The sequence below is a fragment of the Tupaia chinensis genome, unplaced genomic scaffold (genome assembly GCF_000334495.1).
Source record: "Tupaia chinensis unplaced genomic scaffold, TupChi_1.0 Scaffold000437_1, whole genome shotgun sequence".
Taxonomy (NCBI): Eukaryota; Metazoa; Chordata; class Mammalia; order Scandentia; family Tupaiidae; genus Tupaia; species Tupaia belangeri.
In genome coordinates, this window is record NW_006159942.1 from 776,873 (window position 1) to 783,918 (window position 7,046).

At 36.2% G+C, this 7,046-nt stretch overlaps 1 protein-coding gene across 1 annotated transcript in view; it reads right to left on the minus strand.

Annotated features, from left to right (window-relative positions):
- Nucleotides 1–7,046, minus strand: part of SLC35A5 (solute carrier family 35 member A5) — a 48,345-nt gene that overhangs the window by 7,339 nt on the left and 33,960 nt on the right. The gene's annotated exons all lie outside the window — the stretch shown is intronic.

Consider the following 7,046-nt stretch of genomic DNA (forward strand, 5'->3'; position numbering starts at 1 on the left):
TAGGGAAATGTCATTTCTCTTTCCTTTTCTTCCATAAGCATCCTTTTTCTCTCTCCTAGTCCTTTCCCCCTTTCCCAGGCCCCTCTATCAATATTTCAGCTCTTAGCTGGCTACAACTGATTAGATATAGCTGAGAAGGTAAAGGTATCATCCTATCCAAGGATATCTATGGTGCAAAAGGAGCTCCTTGAAGAGGGAAGTTGGAAACACCTTGGCAAACCACTTTTAAAATATTGCCAGTTATGGTATAAGCAAGCCTCACTTTCCTTTTTCAAAAAAGTTAGAGAAAGAGTATATTCCTCCTGTAGGCTTTATTATCATGTGGTTTGTCTCTGTTAGCCTTATTTCCTATCTTTGGCTTGCTTCTTGTCATGTGCTGTCTTTAGAATGGGACAGGCAGAGATAGGAACTTCAGCAAGACCTGGTTGGGAAGCACTGAAAAACTTAATGTGTACAAAGAACCATTTGGCCAATCTAGTTCTTAATCCAAGATACAAATTTGCATTTTAGACTCAAGTTATATGATGATGCAAACATTCTTTTTGTATTTATACTTCTTTTTACATACCTTGAACTCACATTGTAGAAGTTAAAAAGGAAAAGAGAGAAAGGGAAAAGAAAGGATATTTGAAGAAATAATGGCTGAAAACTTGTCTAATTTGATGAAAGGTATAAGTATAAACATCCAAGAAACTCAACAAACACGAAGTAGGATAAACTCAGGGGGATATATACCAAGACATTGTATAATCAAGTGATCAAAAGACAAAAGACAAAGAGTGAATTTTGAGACCAGCAAAAGAAAAGCAGCTTCTCATATACAAAGAATACTTAATAAGGTCATTTGTAGATTTCTCACTAGAAACTTTGGAAGCAAGAAGACTGACACATTCAAAGCTTTAAAAGAAAACAACAAACTACCCATCCAGAATCCTCTATGTGACAAAACCGTTCATTAAAAGAGTGAGAAATTAAGATATTCCCAGATAGAAACTGAGGGATTTTGCTGACTCTAGATTTGCTCTGCAGGAAACAGAAAAGGGAGTCCTGCAGGTTGAAAAAAGAAAAAAAAAAAATACTAGACAGCAACTTAACGCCATATGAAGAAATAAAGAGCTCAGTAAAAGTACATACATGGGCAATTAAAAAGCTACTATTATAGCAAGAATTTTATATAAATCCATTTTTGTTTTCTACATGATTTAAGAGACCAATATTAGAAAATTATTAATCTAACTAAGGGAAATGGACAAATTCCCAGAAATATAAAACCTACCAAAAGTAATTTAGGAAGAAATAGCAAATCTGGGCTGGCAGCAGTGGCGCAGTGGTAAAGCAATGTCTGATGCTGGACTCACATGGGAAAGTCCCAGGTTCACATCTGGAGTATTCCTGTACACACTGGGTGTGTAGATATGTGTCCATGATCCAGGATGGCTGAGGCTGGGAATGGATTACCACATGAAGACTCTTTTGGGGAATCTTGTCTCTGTCTCTCTCTTCCTCTCTCTCTACTTATCAGTCTCTCTCTCGTGAAATAAATAAGAATGAACAAACAACAACAAAAAGAAATAGAAAATCTGAATATACTTGTAACTAGTAAGAAGACTGAATCAGCAATCAAAAAACTCCTGACAAAGAAAAGCCCCAGTTTGGAGGGCTTCACTGGTGAGTTCTAGACACATTTAAAAATGAATGAGCATTAACTCTTCTAAAGATTTTCCAAAAATTGGGACCAGCAGTTAGCGTAATGGCTATGTCGCTGGACTCCCACATAGTCGACTGCAGTTCGAGACCCGGACCCGGTGGCTTAAACTCACACAGGGCACGTGTGCATGCGTGCCCAAGATCCCGAGAGGAGAATGGAGGAGAAGGGATTGCAGCGTGGCCATCCCCCCTGGGGGGTGATTTCTCGCTTTCTATCTCTCTGTCTCTCTCTGTCTGTCTGGCGAGTGCATGCGCCCTATAGCAAAAATGTCTCCAAAAAATTAAAAAAAAAAAAGATTTTCCAAAAATTGAAGAGAGGATAACACTCCCTAAGTCATTCTATGAGTTCATCATTACCCTGATGTTAAATCCAGACAAAGATACTACAATATAGACCACAGATCTTTTGAATATTGATGTAAAATCCTCAAACTCCACAGAAAGGGAGGATAACAAAGAACATGCCTGAGACCTAGTTTATGAAAGTACTGGCTATTGGGTAATAGGAAAGGAAGGAACTTCAGGTTATAGAGGATCAAAGGTTCCAATCTTGGGAAGGCAGAGTTGATTGGGAGATGGGTAATAGGAGTTAGACAAGGTAGTGTCTTTGTAGAACTGATGGGGAGAAAATAAAACAATTAGTAGAAATTAAAGATCTTTGGGCCAGCAGATGACATGATGATTAAGACATGGACTCCCACAGGGCCAACCATGGTTTGAGTCCTGCACTGGGTGACTTGAAAATCATGCCAAGACATGTGTGTCCATGTCCAAAATCCCACAAGAAGAATGGGAGATAAGGTTCTGCAGCATGGCTATCTTCCCTGGGTGGTGATTTCTCACTTTCCCTCTCACTTCTCTCTCTGGCAAATGCACATGCCCTAAGGAGAAAATCTAAAAAAAGAGGAAAAGAAATTAAAGCTCTTACCAGAACAACACAGAACCCCAGAATCCAAAGTCACATCATGCCTATGACATAAAATAATTACATCTATCAGAGTAATTGCACACACACTTATAAAGTCCTCAACAAAATACTAGCAAACTGGATTATTCAGCTGCATATTAAAGGGATTATAGACCATGACCACATAAGTTTTTTCCTGGAATGTAAGGATGATCAACACACAAAAATTGATTAAAGCAATCTGATTAACAGAATGAAAGAAAACACATGGAATCATCTTAATACATATAGAAAAAGCATTTAACAACACTCATAATAAAACTACTTAAAAAGGGAGATGGAAACTACAGCAACATGATAAAACCCATATATGAAAAACCCATAGAGAACATCATATTCCATGGTAAAAACAACTGAAATCTTTTAATCTAAGGTCATGAATAAGGCAAATATGCTGATTTTTGGCACTTCTATTCGACATAGTACTGAAGGAAAGTCCTAGCCAGAGCAATTACACAAGAAAATAAATAAATAAAAGGGCACTCCAAAAAATTCATAGAAAAATGGAATTAGAGTACACATCTACTTTGGTGCAAAAATTTTTGAAATTCCATCATAGATTTTCAGTAATGCACATTTCCCATAAACTTTCTGAAGATCCTTCATGCAAGGGAGGTATCCAAATAAGAAAGGAAGAGAGAAAATCCTGTTCACAGATGATACCATCTTATTGTGGAAAACTCTGAAGAGTCCACAAAAAAAAAACACATTAGAATAAATAAATTCAGCAAAGTAGCAGGATATAAATGCAACACAAAAAAATTTACATTTCTATACATTAACCAGGAACAATCCAAAAGGAAATTAAGAAAACAGTTTCATTTATGATGGCAGTAAAAATAATATAACACTTAGGAATTAATCAAGGAAGTAAAAGACCTGTATAATAAAAACTACAAAATATTTCTGAAAGAAGTTAAAAGATATAAATAAATGAGAAGACATGTAGAAGAATAAAGATGAATTCTTATCTAACACGATATAGATAAATGAACTCAAAATGCCCCAAGACCCAAAAATGAGACCTAAATGTGTAAATGCAAAAGAAAATTTAGGGCAAAATTATCATGACTTTGGATTTGGCAATAATTTCTTTTTTTTCCTTTTTCTTTTTTTGGAGAAGTTTTTGCTATAGGGCGTGTGCGCTTGCCAGACAGAGACAGAGAGACAGAAAGCGAGAAATCACCCCCCAGGGGGGATGGCCATGCCACAATCCCTTCTCCTCCATTCTCCTCTCAGGATCTTGGGCACATACACACACACGCCCGGCGTGAGTTTAAGCCACTGGGTCCAGGACTCAAACCACAGTCGACTACGTGGGAGTACAGCGACATAGCCATTACGCTAACTGCTGGTTCCAACAATAATTTCTTAAATATGACAAAACAATGGTAGAAAAAGTACACAAATTGGACTTCATGAAAAATTGTTTAAAACTATGTATCAAAATGCATTATTAACAGGATAAAAATGGAACCCACAAAATGGGAGAAAATATTTGCAAATAATATATCTGACCTGGAATATATAGATATATCTCCAGAATATATATCAAGAACTCCTGAAATACAACAAACAACCAACCTAATAAAAAGTGGGTAAAAGACTTGCATATGCATTTATTCAAAGATATACAAATGGTCAATAAGCACACAAAGAATTGCTCAACATCACGAATAATTAGGGGAAGGCAAGTAAAATTTCCAATGAGCATTTCACATGCATTAAGATGGTTACTATCAAAACAAAAAACAAGAAGTGCTGGTGAGGATATGGAGCAATTGAAACCCCAATATACTGTGGGTAGAAATGTAAAATTGTACAGCTGCTGTGAAACATAGTATGGTGATTCTTTAAAAAATTAAAAATAGAATTATCTATATGACTGAACAATTCTATTTCAATCTGTAGACTCAAAAGACTAGAAAGCAGAGTCTTAAGAGATATTTGTATACCCACATTCACAGAAGCACTATTCACAATACCTAAAATGTGGATGCAACTCAAGTGTCCACAATGGATGAATGGATAAGCAAGATGTGATATACTCATACCATGGAAAGTTACACAGCCTTAAGAAGCAAGGAAATTCGGTGTGATGGCCCCATGGACTGGTGGTTATGGGAGTAAGATCTAATTTTTTTATCCTAAAGATCTGTCATATTGCTACTTCAGAGGCATCACACCAAGCCTTACCATGAACTCTAATATTCAATATTTTCCAAAGGACACCCCAGAAAATCTTTATCTTGAGATCCACTCTTGGCCTTTATCCAACCTCAAATCATGGGTTCATGTGTGCCAAGCCTACTCAGAGAGATCTCCAGACTTAAACTGGAGACCTTTCCATATCACATCATCTTGCAGAGCATTGTGTTTTGCTATTGTGCCTGGTCCCCAGTTAATCTTTTTTTTTTTTTTTGTGGGTTATTTTTATTTTTCTATTTAACCCTAATCATTGTACATCTTTACAATATACAACATGGTTTTTCCAAGCATAAATATGGTGCTTATTAGTAAAGTCAAAAATATTACCCTACACATTATCAACAGATAAATTTTCACTTTTGTGTCTATTAAATGTTTTGTTTGTGTTTTCTCTGATCCTCTCTGTCCTGCCTCGTCACCCACCCCCTATTACCCATCCCCTTTTATGCTATTCTTAGTATCTACAGAAACCTCCCTGCTATTATACCTTTCAATCTTTCAGTTTCTGTTATAGAGTGCAAACATTTGGTATATATTGTATTAAGTGCAGACATATAATGCCTGTGTTCCATAGTTTGCCTTGCTTTGATTAATATTAAATCGTACATATTCATCCACTTTATATCAAATGTCAGAGTCTTATTATTTTTTATGACTGTGAAGTATTCTATAGAGTACATGTGCCACATTTTTTTAATCCATTCATCCATTCTTGAACACTTGGATTGACTGTATGACTTAACAATTGTGAATAATACTTCAATGAACATGGATATGCAATTGTTTTTCTGACTGGTGTCTTTTTATCCTTCGGGTAGACCCCTCAGAATGAAAATGAAATTACTGGGTATAGGAACCAGCAGTTAGCGAAATGGCAAAAACCTCTCCAAAAAAAAAAAAAAAAAAGAAAAAAAAAAAGAAAAGAAAAGAAATTACTGGGTGTGTATAGTAGTTCCATTTGTAGGATTCTGAGGAGCCTGTATATTGTTCTCCACAATGGTTGTACTAACTTAAAAAGCAAAACCATTCAGATGAAGAATTAAGAATGAGAAAAAAGAGAACTACAGCAACAGAGAAAACTCAAAGAACTATGAGAATGATTCATAAATTCCTATGCAAATAAATTTGAAAATCAGGATGATTAATTTTCAGAGAAAGATAAATGATCAATAAGAGCAAAAGGAAGAAGTAGAGATCATTGTAAGTGGTAGAAGGAAGTACCCTTCAAAAATTTTCAGGCCTAGGCAATGTTACTGTTAAGTTCTTTTGAAATTTCAGGAAACACACTGAGGCTGATGTTTAAAAAATCTTCCCAGAGCACTTAGGGCAGTAGGAGCCAGCACCTTGACCCATGTCACACTCACATGGAATTGTTAAGAACAGGGGCTGATAAATCCCAGCAGGATTCAATGCATTAATAGCAATATCAGCAGGTTTCAGTGATCTTGGCAGACACATGATGGTATTTGAAGCAACTAAAAATGCAAGTAAGAGCAGAAGTTCTGCAGGACTGCAGGGTCTATTATCATTTTATTTAAACAAAATATCACTTTCTCATTAAACTGATATTTGAATTTAAAGTTTATTGGTTTTGTAGCTATATAGTTTAATTTGTAAATGTTTTAGCTTTCTTACACAAAAAGTAAACACAAAGAAGTTTATACCTCATATATCTTAGTATATACAATCATATGCTGCATAATAACTTTTGTTCACCCAGCCAGTGGCATCATAATTAAGATGGCTGAATCCTACATGGCTGACTACATGGCTTAAGTCCTAGACTTGGCAGCTTAAAAAACACAACTGGTTACGTGTGTGTGTGTGTGTGTGTGTGTGTGTGTGTGTGTACCCAAAATCTGGACAGGAGGAAGAAATGGAAGAGAAGGGATTATGGTGTTACCATCCTTCATGGACTTGACAGCTATTAGATGTTTTCTTCTGATCAGAAAGGCAGAATGAAAGACAGAGAGAGAGAGAGAGAGAGAGAGAAAGAGAGAGTGAGAGAGAAGCAACCTCTGCTCATCCGGTTGCATTGAGATCCCCCTCTAGTCCTCCAGCTTGCTGGATCTTGGTACTCACACTCATACCTGGTATGTTTCAGTGTGACTGGGCTAAGGATTTCTTTCTTTCTCTCTCTCTCTCTCTCTTTTTTTTTTTTTTT